This window comes from Notamacropus eugenii, chromosome 2 (assembly GCF_028372415.1).
Source record: "Notamacropus eugenii isolate mMacEug1 chromosome 2, mMacEug1.pri_v2, whole genome shotgun sequence".
NCBI classification, from domain to species: Eukaryota; Metazoa; Chordata; class Mammalia; order Diprotodontia; family Macropodidae; genus Notamacropus; species Notamacropus eugenii.
Genome location: NC_092873.1, coordinates 150,123,486 through 150,139,737, shown reverse-complemented (window position 1 = coordinate 150,139,737; position 16,252 = coordinate 150,123,486).

The window sequence follows — 16,252 nt, the reverse complement described above, 5'->3', positions numbered from 1 at the left end:
TCCAGAGAAGAACTAAGCAATTTGATCACAGAATGTAGCAGATTACTTCCTTTTGTATTATGTTTTGATTTGTTTTATGATTTCTCCCATTCATTTTAATTCTTCTATGCAGCATGACTAAGATGAAAATGTGTTTAATAGGAATGTATGTGTTGAGCCTATATAAAATTATATGCTGTCTCCAGGAGAGAGGGGAGAGGGAGAGGAAATGGAGAGGAAGAGAGGGGAAGAAATTTAAATTGTATGAAAGTGATTGTAGAACACCAAAAACAAATGAAATAATAAAAAAATTGTGAAATATATTTAAAAAACAATACAGTGTTCCTGGTACTACAATGAGCACTTTTACGAGTACTGTCTCATTTTATTCTCACAACAGTCTTACAAGTCAGGTATTATTACCCTCATTTTACAAATGAGGAGACTGGAGTACACAGAGACTGATTTTCCAAGAGTCATAGTTATTAAATGTCTGAGGTCAAATTTGAACTTTTGTCTTCCTGACTCCAGGCTCACTGTCTATTGATTATGCTTCCAGATATCTTTGGGAGAATGAGAAGAAAGAAGGACTGTAAGAAATAGATATTAGAAACATGTAAACTGTGGGAACCAAAAACTGATTAGATTGAGGGAATAAAAGAAGACACCTAGGATGTGAGCCTGGGTCGCTGGGAGGATTATGTTCATAAGGAAGAAGGAGAGGACAGAGTAGAAGCTGAGACTTGCCAGAGCTCTACACTCAAACCCAGGCAAATGCCTGTAAATATGATTCTTAAAAAAATTCTGAAACTGCATAACCCATAGAATAATGGAGTGAAACAAATCTCCAGCCCAAGACAGCCTGCAAGGTTAATGGGAAGCATCTATTGCACCACAATGGAAGCAGAGAGTATCGGCTGTGCCTGTGAGATCAGACCTGAGCAGGCATCCAGTGGACTGAATCTCTGGCACCAGTGGCTGTTTCCAAACTTCATAACCTCAAAACACAGAGGACAAATTGGAAGGTCAGTGGAAAAAAAAAAACTGTGGGACCTCTGTGAAAGAATAGAGTGGTCTGGCCCCAGCTCCAGAGCACAGAGCAGGTGGAGGAGCCTGATGCAGCAGCAGCACCAGGGGCAGTGGCAGCAGTTGTTTCTGGAGCTTTAGGCCTCCAGATTGTGGGGGGAATCTAGTGGCTGACAGTACACTCTTCACTCCTACTGAAAGCAGAGAATTACCTTGACAGAGCTCAAAAGCCAAATAAATGGCTGGGGAAATGAGCAAAAACTGGAAAAAGAATCAGACTATAAAATCATACTTAGGTGATAATGAAGATCAAAAAAATAGAAACAGAAGAAAACAAAGTCAAAGCTTCTACATCCAGAGCCTCCAAGAAATATATGAATTGGTGTTAGGTCATGGAAGAGCTAAAAAAGCTTGAGAATCAAGTAAGAGAAATAGAGGAAAAATTGGGAAGAGAGATGAGAGCTATGCAAGAAAATCATGAAAAACAGCTGCTTGCTAAAGGGGATCTAAAAATGCTGAAGAAAATAGCACATTAAAAATAGACTAACACAAATGGCAGAAGAGATCCAAAAAGTCAATGAGGAGAAGAATGCCTTAAAAAGTAGAATCAGCCAGATTGAAAAGGAGGTCCAAAAGCTCACTGAAGAAAATAATTCCTTAAAAACTAGTCTGGAGCAGAAGGAAGATAATGATATTATGAAAAAATCAAGAAATTATAAAACAAAAACAAAGGAAAGAAAAATAGCAGACAATGTGAAATATCTAATTAGAAAAACAACTGAAAAATGCTCTAAATCACTCTTGATTAGAGAGATGCAAATCAAAACAACTCTGAGATACCACATCACACCTATCAGATTGGCTAACATGACAAAACAGGATGAAGATAAATGTTGGAGAAGATGTGAGAGAGTTGGAACACTAATTCTAGGACTGTATCCCTAAGAGATCATAAAAATGGGAAAGGGTCTCACATATACAATAATATTTATAGTAGCACTCTTTGATGAACATGAGAACTTCAGAGAGGCCTGGAAAGACTTACATGAACTGATGCTGAGCAAAAGGAGCAGAACCAGGAGAACTGTACACAGCAGCAACCACAGTGTATGAAGATTTTTTCTGGCAGGCTTTGAACTTCATTGCAATGCAAGGACTTACAAAATTCCTAATGGTCTCTTAAGGCAAAATGCCTTCCACATCCGGAGAAAGAACTATGGAATTCAACTGCAGAATGTAGCAGGTAATTTTATTTTATATTATGTTTTGGTTTGTTTTATGCTTTCTCCCATTCATTTTAATTCTTCTATGCAACATGACTCAGGTGAAAATGTATTTAATAGGAATGTATGTGTAGAACCTATATGAAATTGTATGCCATCTCTGAGAGGGAGGGGGGAGGAGGGGAATGGAGGGGAAAAAAATCTAGCATATGGAAGTGATTGTAGAACTCTGAAAACAAATAAAATAATAAAAAAGAAAATTATGAATTGACCACAAGCCATAGAAGTCCTCAAAAACAATTTTGAAAATCAAGAAAAAGAAGTGGAGGAAAAATTGAGAAGTGAAATAACATGATGCAAGAAAATAATGAAAAAATGCATCAATAGCTTGCTGAAGGAGATCTCCAAAAGTACTGAAGAAAATAACCTTTTACAAAATAGACTAACCCAAATGGCAAAAGAGGTTCAAAAAGTCAAGAATGAGAAGGATGTCATAAGAAGCAGAATTGCCCAAAGAGAAAAGGAGGTCCAAAATCTCACTGAAGACAACAGTTCTTTAAAAATTAGAATGGAGCCGATGGTAGCTAATGACTTCATGAAAAATCAAGAAATTATAAAACAGAACCAAAAGAATGAAACAACATAAGACGATGTGAAATATCTCATTGAAAAACCACTGACCTAGAAAATAGACCCAAGAGGGAAAATTTGAAAACTATTAAATTGTCTGAAAGTCGAGATCATAAAAAGAGCCAGACATCATCTTTCAAGAAATTATCAAGGAAAACTGCCCTGATATTCAAGAATGAGAGAGTAAAAGAGAAATTGTAACAATCCTCCAATCACCTCTTGGAAGAGATCCCAAAAGGAAAATTCAAAAGAATATTTTAGTCAAATTCCAGAATTCCCAGTTCAAGGAGAAAAATATTTCAAGCAGCCTGAAAGAAACAATTTGAGCGCTGTGAAAATACAATTAGGATAACACAAAATCTGGCAGCTTCAACATTAAGTGATAGAAGGGGCTAGAATATGATATTCCAGAGGGCAGAGGAATCACCTACCCAGCAAAACTGAGTATAATCCTTCTGGGAAAAAAGTGAATATTCAATGAAATAGATGACTTTAAACATTCTTGATGAAAGACCAGAACTTAATAGAAAATATGAGTTTCAAATACATGAAACAAGAGAAGCATGAAAAGGTTTATAGGAAAGAGAAATCATAAAGGACTTAGTAAAGTTGAACTAATTGCATTCCTACTTGAAAAGATGATATTTGTAACTCATGAGACCTTTTGCAGTATTAGGGTAGTTGGAGGAAATAGATAGATAGATAGATAGATAGATAGATAGATAGATAGATAGATAGATAGATAGAAAGAAAGATAAATAGATACAAGAGGGTGAAGTGAATATGAAGGAATGATATATAAAAAATAAAATTAAAGGATGAGAGGAATATGTTAGAAGAAGAAGAAATGGAGAGACAAAAATGGGGTAAACTATCTCACATAAAAGAGGGAAGAAAAAGGTTTCACAATGGAGGCTAAGAGCAGAGAGGAGTGAAGGAAGAGGGAATGAATGGGCCTTACTCTAATCAGATTTGGCTTAAGGAGGTTATAACATATACACTCAATTGGGTATCTTATCCTACAGGACTGTAAGGGGGAAAGAAGTAAAGGCTGGGGATGATATAAGGGACAGCAGATTGGAGGAGGAGGTGGTCAGAAGCAAACACATTTGAAAAGGGACAGGGTCAAAGGTGAAAATAGAATAAGTGGCGTTGGGATAGGATGGAGGGAAATATAGTTAGTCTTTCACAATATGACTATTATGGAAGTGTTTTGCATAACTACACATATATAATCTATATTAAGTTGCTTGCCTTCTCAATGAGAGTGGGTGGGGAGGAAAAAGGGAGAGAATTTGGGACTTAAAATTTTAAAAACAAATGTTAAAAATTGTTTTAACATGCAACTGAAAAATAAGATATAAGGCAATGGGGTATAAAATTCTATCTTGTCCTACAAGAAAATTGTTTGATTGGTTGTTTTCCTTCATCTTCGAATAGGACCAAAATGACATCACCACTGTAAAGTGAAATTTCAATGTGTCCAGCTGTAGCTAATCAGACCAATACAAGCTCGGAATGCTCTACCACAGGTTGGGCACAGATAGTCCGTTTGCATATTTGGGATGGATATCCCAATATTGTGCATCCTGTGTTTACTTTGTGCTGTCTCAGTTCTGCTTTGCTCAAAGAACAAAAAACCTTTTCTTATGTGGGCATGCCATGCTGAGTAGTCCTGTGCCAGTGTCTCCCATGTTGCACAGTTGAGAGAGACCTTGAGAGAGTCCTTGTATCATTTCTTTTGGCCATGATGTGATTGCCTGCCCCATGCAAGTTCTTCATAAAAGTCTTTTTGGCAAGCGTACATTTTGCATTCAAACAACGTGTCCAGCCCATCAGAGTTGTGCTCTCTGAAGTGTAGTTTGAATACTTGGCAGTTGAACTCTAGCAAGGAGTTCAGTGTCTGGTACTTTATCATGCCAGGTGATCCTCAAAATGTCCCAAACACAATTCAAATGGAAACAATTCAGTTTCCTGACATGTCACTGGTAGACTCTCCATGTTTCACAAGCATATAACAATGAGGTCAGCACAACAGCTCTGTAGACCTTCAGTTTGGTAGTCAGTCTAATACCTCTTCTCTCCCAAACTTTTCTTTGGAGCCTCCCAAATACTGAGCTAGCTCCCTGGAATGTACGCGACCAAGGTAAGTGAACTTATCCACAGCATTCAAAACTTCTCCATTTGTTGTAACCAATGGTTCCACATATGGATGTGTGGCAGTGGCTGATGGAGCACTTGTGTTTTTTTGGTGTTAATTATTAGGCCAAAATTACCACAGGCAGCAGAGAATTGATCCATACTTTGTTGCACCTCAGCTTCAGAGGTTGCATTGAGTGCACAATCATCTACAAACAGAAAATCATGCACAAACACTCCCTCTACTTTGGTCTTGGCTTGTAACCTTTTCAAATTGAAGAACTTACCATCACTACAGTAGTTGGCTTTGATGCCGTGTTCATCTTCATTGAAAACAGTTGTTAACATGGCTGAAAATATCATGCTAAAACATGAGAGCAAGCACACAGCCCTGTTTCACTCCATTGGTGACTGGGAAGGCACAAGAGCTTTGTCCATTATCCAGGACGCGGGCAAACATGCCATCATGAAATTGACATTCAATACTGATGAACTTCTCCAGGCAACCAAATTTTGACATAATTTTCCATAAGCTCTCACAACTAACAGGGTCAAAAGCCTTGGTCAGATGCACAAACGTTGTGTACAGACCTCTATTCTGCTCCTAGCATTTCTCTTGGAGTTGTCAGGTAGCAAACACCATATCGACTGTTCCTAGGCCCTTTCTGAAGCCACACTGGCTCTCAGGTATATGCCCATCTTCCAGGTAAAGGATCAGCCTATTAAGGAGGACTCTAGCAAGAATTTTGCCAGCAATGACTAAGAGAGAGATCACCCTGTTATTGTCACAAGACAATCTATTCCCTTTACCTTATAGAGATGGACAATGGAGGCATCCTTGAACTCCTGGGGGATAACCTCCTCTTGCCATATAACCTGGAAAATTTCAGTCAGCTTTTGTATGAGCAATGGTCCCCCTTCCTTGTAAATCTCAGCTGGAGTAGAATCAGTACCAGGTGCTTTGCCACATGAGAGGAGCCTAATGGCCCTGAAAACCTCTTCTTCAGTTGGAAGTTTAGCTAAAGAGAGATTGACTTCAACCTGAGGTAAATAGTCAATGGCCTCAGCATTGATTCATGATGGTCTGTTGAGAACACTATGGAAGTGTTCAGCCCATCTCTCTAGGACCATGTCCTTATCACTAGTTAATGTGGCTCCAACAGCACTGAGTAGTTGTAATGCACCATAAGTTTTTGGTGCTTTCAGGGAATCATAAAAGTGCTTTGGATTGTTATTATCAGCATAAAACTGAATTTCATCTGGTTTCTTACTGAGCTAGGAATCTTGCATCTCTCTAAGCTTTGCTTGCTCTTTGCTTTTGATGGAATTAAATGCTGCCCTCTTAGAGGTGGATGAACTATCCTGCTGGTAAATCCTCTGGAGTTCAATTTTTCATTTAGCAGCTTCTGAATTTCCCCATCATTTTCATCAAACCAGTCTTGATGTTTGTGAATGTTCTGACCCAGATGAACAAATGCGGTACTGTACACCAATCTCTGAAAGCTGCCCACTCCTTTTCTATTCCACTGTGGCCAACTGTATGTGGGCTCAACTTTCCCTCTAAGTCAGCAGCAAACTGTTCATACTCAGAGAAGAGCTCTAATTTGTTGACATTAATGCTTCTGGTAGTCATTTTGCCTGGGGGGGGGGCAGTGCTTTTGATGAATGTGAATATTTAGCTTAGAAAGGATGTCTATGATCATTCCAGCACTCTGCACCACACATTGCCTTTGTAATTCTCACACATTGCCTGTCTCTTCTCCTTACAATCATATAATCTATTAGATGCCAGTTTTTGCTATGAGGGTGCATCCATGAAGTTTTTTTGCTTTTAGGTAAACAGAACACAGTGTTGGTGATGAGAAGGCCATGTGATACACAAGTCTTCAGCAGTAAATGACCATTGCTATTGCTGTTTCCAACTCCATTCCTCCCTAGGACTCCCTGCCAAATCTGGTAGTCTGAGCCTAGTCTAGCATTAAAGTCACCTAGAATTATAAGATTGTCCTCTTTTGGCACATTGACGATAATGGTCGCTAGGTCTTCATAAAAATTTTTCTTTGACTTCATCAAGGTTTGTCATGATGGGAGCATAGGTACTGATGACGGTGGCATGGTGTTTTCCTGCAAGTGACAATTGCATTTTCATGAGCCTTTCATTCACTCCTTTTGGCAGGCTTAACAGCTTGCTGGTAAACTCAGACCAGCTTCATGGTGCTCCCTTTCACTGCACCCCCTCCAGAAAAAGGTGTATCCAGCTCCAACTTCAGTAAGCTGGCCTTCATTTGCCAACCTTGTTTTACTCAAGGTTGCTATTTGGATGTGATATGTGTTGAGTTCTCTTGCAATAAGAGCAGTACTTTCAGGTTTTTTGGGCTTTTGTGTTGTCTATTATTTTTCACATGATCCATGTGCCCATGATGAGTGGAATAATCTTTGCAGATGTTTTTGTACATTTTTTTTTGTGTTTTGACTGCATAGTGGGATACCCCAACCACTGCAGTTATCAGGCCAGGGTTGGGTAAGCAGGCAATGTTAAGAGCACCTTTTCTAGCCCCCTTCCTCACACCAGGAGGTGAGCAGTACTATCCTTAAAAGGCTGCTCAGACACCCAGGGGGCTGCTGAGTCCCACTGCTGCTTCCAGTGAGAAACGACCCTATGTCCCGGGCGGCCTGTGTGCAGGGTCGTGACTACAGCTCCCAGTGTATCTGCACCTGCTGCTTCATCGCTTGCCTGTTGCCACAAGACTTTGAGGCATAATAGTGAAAAGGTATGGGTGATGTTTTTTATTTGTGGGTAAATTGAATTTAAGTGAGGCAGGGTTGCACAAAGTCATCAGCCTTACTCTCTCCTCCTGAGTCATCATAGTCCAGTGGCAGGGCAGGGTCAAGACAGATGGTGATGCCTCAGGATGCAGTGGATGACCTTGGTGTCTTTGGTGTCTAACCTGGCTGTAAGCGCTCCATATCACCTGCTTCATCTGCCTTCGTGGTCATTAGAACAAATTGTTCTCATCTGCCCATTCCACCAGAGGAAGTCTTCACACGCTTGGGATATACACCCCCCCCAATTCACCAATGGGTTTGAGAACCCTTGGTTACCCTCAACCTAGTTTGGCCCATCTGCTGAAACAGTTTACTAGGATGTGGCTGCTGTGCTTGCTGCAGCTTCTTGGAGTCACATGAGAGAGTTAGGTGAAACAGGTGGACACCAAAGGTGGAAAAAGCCCTCAAAAGGGCTTGGCAGCCATCATACCAAAGGTACTGGTCTTCCCTGAACATACCCTACACCCCACAAGAAAGTAAGGGAGAAAGAGATGGGGGGTGATGGAAAGGACAGACTGGGGGAAGGAGTAATCAGATTGCATGGCATCTGGGGTGGGGGGAAGTGAATGATGGGGAGAAAATTTGGAACTCAAAATATGATGGAAATCAATGTTGAGAAGTAAAAATAAATTAATAAAATAGAAAAAAAATTGTTGTAAATTTCCCCCAAACTGGAGACATTCTGATCCAAATACAAATAAAATCTCCAGAGTCAAAGGGACAAACCTTTTTGGATTATCTACCATCTGAAGCCTCACACAAGTGGCCTAACAGCACAGATAAGCTGAAGCACTTTTGTATGGACTTTATTTTAAATAAAAGAAAAGATCCTGACAATTAAAAAAAATGCTTCTTACCATTCTTGTTTTTTGTTTCTTGGATTTCCTTATATGAATATAAGTTAAATTATAATCCTATCCTACCAAACTTCAGTATTTTTTAGCTTTTCTGCCACTGTTACATAAAGTAGTGTAACAGCAAGCATCCCGGCATACACAGGAGGGCCTGTTGCACAGATTCTTAGATTTGCTTTTCTAAGGAAAGCAACCTTAAAAGAGGTAAACAATCTTACTTTAATCAAGTACATATATTATTGACTTAGTTCAGGGGAAAAATTCAGGACCTTGAACTTCAGAGAAAATACAAACAGAAATTACAAGCAGAAATTACAAACAGAAAGACCAACAGACAGGGCTTCCAACTGTCTGACCATAGCACATACATCTTTATCAGAGAGACAATCACCAGCATCTGGGTTTTCAAATCTGTGGGGCTTCTTAATGGCTCCCCAGAGTCTTGTCTTTTCTAATCAGATACTCTTCCAATGATCTGAGCCCCAAAGCAAAATCTCACCCCAGAGAATACATACACTTTTCAGAGCAGGAGGGCAGGACCCTTGTGACACAGTGCCTCATTAACAATCAACAAAAGGTGCGGGCCTTCATACAAAACCTTATCAAGCTTTTCTTAATAGCCCCACCTGAGGCCTATTAATGGGCAGGAAAGATTTTTAACTCTCATTACAAGTAGTCCCCTTGATAGTGATATTCCAGTCATGGATTTCATGACACAAAGAATTGGTGATACGTATGAAGTCAGGTTTTCTTCTTGAATTATGACCTCTAATTCTTCTTGTTTATTACCTAAATTTTGATATTTATACAGGGACTTTTAAGCCCATGGATTTTATTTTCTGTTTCTTTCTTAGAATTTTTATTGTGATCTTCTAGGCTTCTCTTCTGCCAACCTCCCTCCTTCATTTTACCTATCCTTCATGCCATTTATCTTGGTGAATGTGTATAGGAAATGTTCTTCTCCTCTGCTTTCCACCCAATTACAAGAAAGGCAATATGCTATTGAGTATGATGTGAAGCCATGCAAAATCTATTTCTATATTAGCCATGTCACAAAACACAAATAAAATAAAACAATAAAAATGAAGAAAATGAAAAAAACCGTATAGTTTGCATTTGGAGTTCAATTTTCTCACTGGAAGTGGGTAGCATTTTTTCATGATGGGTTCTTTGGAATTTTCCTGAATAATTATCTTGGTCAGATTAGCTAATTTTGTCACACTCTACCTTTGCTCTTACTATGGGCAATGTCTTCCTCATTCTGCTCACTTCACTTTTCATGAGTTCATATATGTCTTCCCAGGTTTTTCTGAAACCACTTTGCTAATCATTTCTTATAGAAAAATAGTTTTCTATCACAATCATATCCCACAACTTGTCCAGCCCTTCTCCAATTGATGGGCATCCCTTTGATTTCCAATTCTTTGCTACAACAAACAACTGCTGTACATATTTTTGTACAAATATGTCTTTTTTTCCTTTTCTTTGATTTCTTTGGGATACAGACCTAGTAGTAGTGCTGTTAGACGAAAGAATACACACAGTTTTATAACTCTTTGAATGTAATTCCAGGTTTTTCTCCAGAATGGTTGAACTAGTTCACAGCTCCATCAACAGGGGCATTAATGTGTTCCAATTTTATTAATGGTTTTCACTTTCTTATAGATTTAAGAAATGAGGTCTTTACCAGATAAATTTGTTGTAAAAATCTCTCCCTCCCAGTTTCCTGTTTTCCTTTTAGTTCTGTCTCTATTATTTTTGTTTGTTCAAAAGATTTATGATTTCATGTAATCAAAATTATCTATTATACTTCCCATAGTCCTCTTTACTTCTTGTCTCTCCGCATCCATAGTTCTGATAGGTACATTTTCCCATGTTTTTCTAACTTACTTAGGATGTCACCTTTCATGTCTAAATCAGGTATCCATTTTAGACTTTATCTTGACCTATGGTTGGAGATATTAGTCCATGCCTAGATTCTGCCAAATTGTTTTCCAATTTTTCTAGCAATTTTAATCAGATGGTGAGTTCTTAACTTAAAAGTCTGGATCTTTGGGTTTATGAAATACTAGAATACTATGACCATTTACTAATGTGTCTTTTATACCTTATCTATTCCACTGATCCACCACTGTGTTTCCTAGTCAGTACCAGGTTGCTTTGATGATTACCATTTTGTAATATAATTTAAAATCTGGAACTGCTATGCCACTTTCCTTCATATTTTAAAATTTATTTCTTTGATATTCTTGCCCTTTTGTTCTTCCAGATGAATTTTATTATTATTTTTCCTTAGCTCTGTAAAATATAGGTTGATTGGTATGATTGAATAAGCAAATTAATTTAGGTAGAATTGTCATTTTTATTATATTGACTTAGTCTACCTATGAACAATTATTATCTTTTTACCTATCTAGATCTGACTTTGTTTGCATGAAAAATGTTTTGTAAATATGTTTTTAATAGTTCCTGGGTTTGTCTTGGCAGGTATTATATATTATTAGCAGTTATTTTAAATGGCATTTGTCTTTCTAGCTTTTGTTGCTGGAATTTGTTGGTAATATGTAGAAATGTTTATTTAAGTTTATTTTACATCCTGCAACTTTGCTAAAGTTGTTAACTATTTCAACTAGTTTTTTAGTTGATTTTCAAAGTACACCATTCTATCATTTGCAAAGTGATAGTTTGTTTCCTTGTTGCCTATTCTGATTACTTCAATTTCTTTTTCTTGTCTGATTGTTATAACTAGCATTTCTAGTATGATATTAGATAGTACTGATGATATAGACATCCTTATTTCACTCTTGATATTATTGGGAAGACTTCTAGCTTATTCCCATTATAGGTAATGCTTGCTGATGATTTTAGAGAGATATTATTTATCATATTAAGGAAAGCTCCATTGAGTCCAATGCTTTCTGCTATTTTTTAAAAAATAGGAATGTGTTATTTGGTCTAAATCTTTTTTTGCATCAATTGAGATAATCGTATGATTTTGTTATTGATATGGTCAATTTTACTGATAGTCTTCCTAATGTTGAACCAGCCCTGCATTCACGGTATAAACAACATGTGGTCACAGTCTGTGATATTTGCAATATATTGATGAAACCTCCTTACTAGGATTATTTCTAAATTTTGCATAGCTATTCTTTAAGGAAATTGATCTTTAGTTTTCTTTCTCTCTTTTGCTCTCCTTGGTTTAGGTATCCACATGATATTTGTATCATAAAAGGAATTTGGTAAAACTTCCTTTTTTGCCTATTTTCCCAAATAGTTTTTGTAGTATTGGAATTAATTGTTATTTAAATGTTTGTTAGAATTCACTTGTGAATCCATCTGGAACCGAGTATTTTTTCTTAGATAGTTCATTGACCTCTTGATCAATTTCTTTTTCTAGGATAATATTATTTAAATATTGTATTTCCTCCTCTGTTAATTTGGGCAGTTTAGATATTGTTTTTGTAAATATTCATCCATTTCACTTAGATTGTCAGGTTTATTAGCATATAATTGGGCAAGATACATCCTAATAATTGCTTTTATCTCTTCTTCATTGGTGCTGAAGTCACCATTTTAATTTTTGATACTGGTACTTTGGATTTCTTCTTTTAGTAAAATCAAATTAGCCAATGCTTTATCTATAAAACCAATTTATAATTTTATTTATTAGTTCAATCTTTTTTCTCACTTTCAATTTTATTAAGCTCCCTTGGATTTTCAGGATTTCCACTCTGGTGTTTAATTGGAGATTTTTATTCACTTTTTTCTAGATTTAAAAAAAATATTATGTGCCCAATTTATTGATCTACTCTTTCTCTACTTTATTTATTTCTCTACATTTACAGATATACATTTCCCCCCAAGTATTACTTTAGTTGCATTCCATAAATTTTGGTATATAGTCTCATTATTGGCATTATCTTTAATAAAATTGTTGATAGTTTATAGGATTTGTTCTTTGACTCATTCATCTTTTAGGATTAGATTATTTAATTTCTAGTTAATTTTAATTAATTTTTAATCTATGTTTCCATGGCTCTTTATTGAAAACAACTTTTATTGTATTATGATCTTAAAGGGATGCATTTGTCTGCTTTTCTGCACTTGGTTGTGAGGTTTTTATATTCCAGTATATGATTTGTGCTGTGAATTCTCTATGTACAACAGAAAAAAATATGCTCCTTTTCATTTCCATTCATTTTTCTCTGGAGGTCTTTAATGTATCCAACTTTTCTGAAGTTCTTTTAATCTCCTTAACTTCTCTCTTATTTATTATATGGTCAGATTTTTCTAGTTCAGATGGTGAAATTTGAAGTCCCCCACAAGAATAGTTTTAATGTCTGTTTCTTTATTTAACTCATTTAACTTTTGCTTTAAGAATCTGAATTCTTTGGGATATCAATCTGTACTGCTTTTCAGAGTTCCCCCTCCCTTGGGACCTGACGTGAAATTTCCCCTTGGAGCTTACACTTCCTCTTGACTGAAAATGCTCCTGTCTTCTTAAAATATGACTCAGAAGTGGGTGTAGGCATTGAGGTTACCAAATAGTATTTGGTCCTGCATACAGTGCTAGCACAGGGGTAGCCTGTAATCTCTTTTTGATCAGTTGCCAGATCATTTTACCACCTCTAGTTTAGCTCCTGAAGCTGTTGCACTTTTTGTCATCACCACCTAGTCCCACAAATGGTGTTTTTATACATGTGTGCTCCAGGCCAACCTCCTCCTCTGTGTCACAAATCTCTGTTTTCAACTTCCTGTTTTGTCTTGAGCTGGAAGAATGTCTCTTGCCTTTTGTTAGTTCTGCAACTTCAGAATTCAATTTGATCATTATTTTAACGTTGTCTAGAGGAGAATTTTGGGAGAACTCAGCTGAATATTTTCTCTACCATCTTGGCTTTGCCGCCCAAAGTCCTGAATAAAATGTAACTTAATCTTAACTGCAACCTCACTTCAACCGGAAATCCTTCCTCTCCACTTGTCTTTTCTCTGTACTCCAGCTGCTCTTACAGATCTCTTCTATGTCCAAGCTTCTTACAACACTTCTTTATTCCATCCTTTTAGAAGAGGACTTTGCCTCAGAATTCATGGAAAAAATCAAGACCATATGTTGAGAGTTCCTTTCTCATTTGATGTCTCTGACACTACCTTTCTTCACTCCAATCTCTGATGAAAGGCAATTTTATTACTGGCCAAGGACAACTCCTCTACCTGTACCCTTGATCCCTCCTTCTCATCTTCTCCAGTGTATGCCCCCCCCTTCCATCATTCTAGTAATTCTTTCCAACCTTCAATCTTTTGCTATCTACTTGTTTCTTCCTTGTGTCCTACAAACGTGCTTAACTTCCCTGAGCTTAAAAAACCTCACTAGCACCTATCATCCTTTGCTCTTTATTATCCTTCCTTTCTCAGATATGTCTGTAAAAGATATGGGTACAAGATATTCTCCTTTCTAAAATGCAGTTTTGTTAAAGTTTTTAAAAATACAATAGTAATAATTCACCATCTGGAATACAAATGAATGATTTTAATCAATCAGTCAACAAGCATTTTTTAAAAGTGCCTACTATGCGGCAAACATGAGAGACACAAAAACAAAACCAAGAATACTTCCTCCTTATACATATACATACATATATATACATACATATATATGTATGTATATATATGTTTACATGTAGGTATATACAAAGTAGGTAAAAGGTGATTTTTAGAGGAAGTTACTTGCAGCTGATGAGCATTAGGAAAGACTTCATGTAATAATTGACTTTAGGTTTGAACCTTGAAGAAACTTGTTATTCTGAGAGACAAAATTGAGCAGAAACTTCATTTCAGGCACTGGGAAAACCAGGATAAAGGCATAGAGACAGGAGATGCAGTGTTGGTCATAAGGAACAGTGAAAAGGCCAATATGACTGGACCACAACATTTCTGGAGGGGAGTAATGAGTGGGTAGGACACGTAGTTTGGGGTCAGGTTGTGAATGGCTTTAAATACCAAACAGAAAATTTTATGCTTGAACCTGGGAGATTGGAAGGGTGGTATTTCCCTTGACAGAATGAGGGAAACTCAAAGATGTACTTTTGAGGAAACATAAAGAATTTATTTTTGGATATATTCAATTTGAAATGTCTGGGAAATACTGTTTGAAATATTCAGTAGGCAGTTGGCAATTTGGGATGGGAGCTCAGGAGAGAGGGTTAGACTGGAAATAAAGAATTTGAGAATAACCTGTGTATAGATGAACACTGAGATGATAAAATAGACAAGGAGAGAAGGAAAAGGAGAGAGGAGTGAGAAGATGAGAGAGTAGAGAGTAAGGAGGGAAAATGATGAAAGGAGATGGGAAGGATTAGTTGGGGAAAGGGGAAAGAGAGAGAGTAAAAAGAAAAGACAGCACTTTGGAGGACATCAACAATTAGAGATTGTTGTGGAGAGGATGATCCATGAAGAATGCTGTTCATCTCATGGTGAATGGCCTCTATGTTTTCTATTTTCAATAAGAATAATAATAACCATTAACATTCACATAATATTTTATGGTTTACAGTAAACTTAACATGCATTATCACATTGATCTTCACAATAGTAATGTGAGCTTAGTATGGAAGTATCATTATCTCTTTCTGTTAGATGAAAACACTGAAAGACAGAGAGATTAAATGACTTGCTTAATATAACACAGGAAGTCCCAGGTTTTTTGATTTCTAGACCATTACTCTTTATATTACACTATGTTGTCACAGGTGTAATTTCTTTTATTACTGAGAAAAAAAATATTATTTTCTTATTATATTTATAGCCAATTTAATATACAGGACCCAAATATCTCTTTTTGATGATTAATAACCAATTATTGGTAGGTTAACTATTAGCAAAGTCTTTTCCCCTCTCATTGTACTTCCTTATTCAAAGCCCAGTCCTTTTTAAGGATGGGGCTGACAATGAGATGCTCTCAATCCTGGGTGGCACTCCACCCAACTGGGAGAGCTAATTTCTGATTAAATGGTAAAAAGGATCTAATCTAGGTGAATTTTGGCCTGTTGAACAATTTAAGTGGTCTGAATGAAGATGAATCTCTTTATCTAGATATCTGGAGGCAGCTGAATCTAATCAATCCATGTCCTCAGCAGGAGCAGCTGAAGACTTTGACCACCTCCATATTAATATGTTCACCCTCTCATTAATTTTAATGACTCAGAGTTGATTTCTACCTTCAGAAACAACTTCTTTCCAAAGATGTTTAAACATTCAATAATCTCAAAATGGAATCTCTCAGAGAGGCCATTGATCATCAATTTATTGATTATTTTCTAGCCTAATTAATAAAGTGATTATTAATAACCCAGAAACTCTGTTTCTTGGGCTTTTCATTTGATTCACTATAAATAAAAGTGACTTTAACTGTGCCTGTCTTTTTTTGGGGGGGAGAGTGTGTACAGAATGAACAACAATCATTCAGCATCCTTCCTAGTATTGTAGCAATGAAATGAAATCTCCTAGGATGTGGTTTTCTTTGTATTCTGGTAATTTCATAAACATTTAACATTTGTTGAAAAGTGTTCCAACTATTGG